At 44.5% G+C, this 2,306-nt stretch overlaps 1 protein-coding gene across 2 annotated transcripts in view; it reads left to right on the top strand.

The window, feature by feature from the left end:
- Window positions 1–2,306, top strand: part of Tax1bp1 (Tax1 (human T-cell leukemia virus type I) binding protein 1) — a 70,238-nt gene that overhangs the window by 676 nt on the left and 67,256 nt on the right. The gene's annotated exons all lie outside the window — the stretch shown is intronic.

Below are 2,306 nucleotides of genomic sequence, written 5' to 3'. Positions count from 1 at the left end.
GGGGGGGGGCGACGCGGGCCTCGGTCCGCGGGGCTTAAGCGATTAGCGAGGTCTTCATCTCTTGGGAAAGGGCTTTCCGAGCCGTGGGGCTGGAAGGGCGAGTTCACGGCTTTGTGCTATCCTTCCTCCCCGCCCCGTGTTCTGGCCAACCTGTGTGGATTCCGCCGCGGCGCCGGCGTGGGCCCTCCTCCCCACCCCTCCACCCCGGAGTTGTTTGGACAAGTCCACGGGTGGTGCGCACGTCCCCACTCGCGGCGGCTGCAGCAGGAAGAAGGTTCAGTTAGAGCTGAGCTGGGCTGCCCGGCTCGTTTACAGATTGTACTTTACGAGTAGTTTGATTGGAAGACGTTTGTGGCTTTTCACTGTCATACGCTTTAGGTCTTATAAAGTAGTTACAGTTTAGGTGAGAACAAGTTTTTTTTTCCCCCCCATTTTGGCGTCAAACTTTTTTTTATTGTTATCGTAACGGTGATGTACAGAGGGGTTACAGTTACATAAGTCAGGTAAAGAGTACATTTATTTTTGGACAATGTCACTCCTTCCCTCGCTCCCAAGAGAAACTTTTTTTTTTTTTTTTAAATCTCTGCATTCTGCTGTTCCCACCAACAATGACTAATTATAGTTTGGTGTTCAGTTTTAAAGAGATCATTTTAGCACATCAAAATAGACTATCCTCAAGTTGATTATCCTTAGGTGTAGAGGAGGGCTGAGCCAAAGCTGTCTTCATTCCGTACTTAAAGATAAACTTAATTTTATTTAAAAAACTTGTTCATATTTCCTGGGTTACTTTTTCTTTTATTTTTTTTCCTTTTTTTTTTTTTTGCCGGTCGTGGGGCTTGAACTCTAGGCCTGGGCGCTGTCCCCTCAGCTAGGCTAGCACTTTACCACTTGAGTCGCAGCACCGCTTCCACTTCCGTCTTTTTCTGTTTATGTAGTGCTGAGGAATCGAACCCAGGGCCTCATGCACGCAAGGCAAGCACTGTGCCACTAGGCCACATTCCCAGACCTGATTGATTGATTAATCGATTTATCTGTCCTGGAGCTTAAACTCTGGGCCTGGGCACTGTCCCTCAGCTCTTCAGCTCAAGGCTAGCCCTCTTCCACTTGAGCCACAGCACCATTTCTGCTTTTCTGGTAGTTTATTGGAGATAAGAATCTCAAGTACTTCCCGGGCTGGCTTTTAACCATGACCCTCAGATCTCAGCCTCCTTAGTAGCTAGGTTTACAGGTGTGAGCCACCCCAGGCCCGGCTTGATTTTATTTTTTAAGACTCAAAAATCTGCTGCAGTAGGCCACCACTTTGGACAAAGTTGACTTCTTGAAGAATTATTTGATTACAGTAGGATTTCTTTTTAAAAATGTGTTAATTTGAAATTGTTTTTATTGTAGAATTTGTTTCTAGTCACCACATTCTCCCCCCAGCATTTTCTGTGTGTGTGTGTGTGGTGCTAATGGGGGCTTTCACTCTGCAGACAGGTACTCTGTGCTGAGCCAAGCCTTGAGCCCTTTTTTTGCATTGGTTATTTTTGAGATAGGGTTTGGCTAACTGCTTGGGACTCTGGGGCCACTTTCACCCATTTCTACTTCCCAGGAAGCTAGAATGACCAGCTCTTGTCGAAAGAGGGGTCTTGAGAACATTTTGCTTGGGCTAGCCTTCAACCATGATCCTCCCTGTTATACCCTCTCAAGTAGTTGGTGTGTGCCACCAGTGCTCTTGGCTCTAGCCACCGCATTCTTAAGCTGTACATGTATTTCACTCTTGCTTGCAGCCATGTATATGAAGTTTAACCAGTAAATGCGTTTTCCATGACAGAAGTTTTTAAGGATTATGAACTCTAAACCTCTGTCACATGTAAAGTTTATTAGATTGTATTTTTTGGGACTGGATATTACTATAAGACTTGGGGTTATTATTGTTCTAAAATGTTTTGTACTTAGAGCTTTTTATAGGCTTTTTTTTTTTTTTTTGGTCAAGGCTAGTGCTCTACCACTTGAGCCACAGCACCATCTGGTTTCCTGGTAGTTAACTGGAAATGAGTCTCAATTTCAGCATATTGAGTAGCTAGGATTACATGTATAAGCCACCAGTGCCTGGCAGAATAGAAATCTTTAAACAGTGAAGTACTTTGAGCTTAAATATGAGTAACTGAAACTATTTATTAGACTTTTTTTCTTCAGATATTTGTGTCCTATGGGATGGAAGTTTGAAGATGAAAAAAAAAATTTTTTTTGGTAAGTCGTGGGGCCTGGCCTCTGGGCCTGGGCACTGTCCCTCAGCTCTTCAGCTCAAGGCTAGCGCTCTACCA

This window comes from Dipodomys ordii, unplaced genomic scaffold, assembly GCF_000151885.1.
Source record: "Dipodomys ordii isolate 6190 unplaced genomic scaffold, Dord_2.0 Scaffold76, whole genome shotgun sequence".
Lineage (NCBI taxonomy): Eukaryota > Metazoa > Chordata > Mammalia > Rodentia > Heteromyidae > Dipodomys > Dipodomys ordii.
This window is presented reverse-complemented; position numbering and strand designations above follow the sequence as displayed.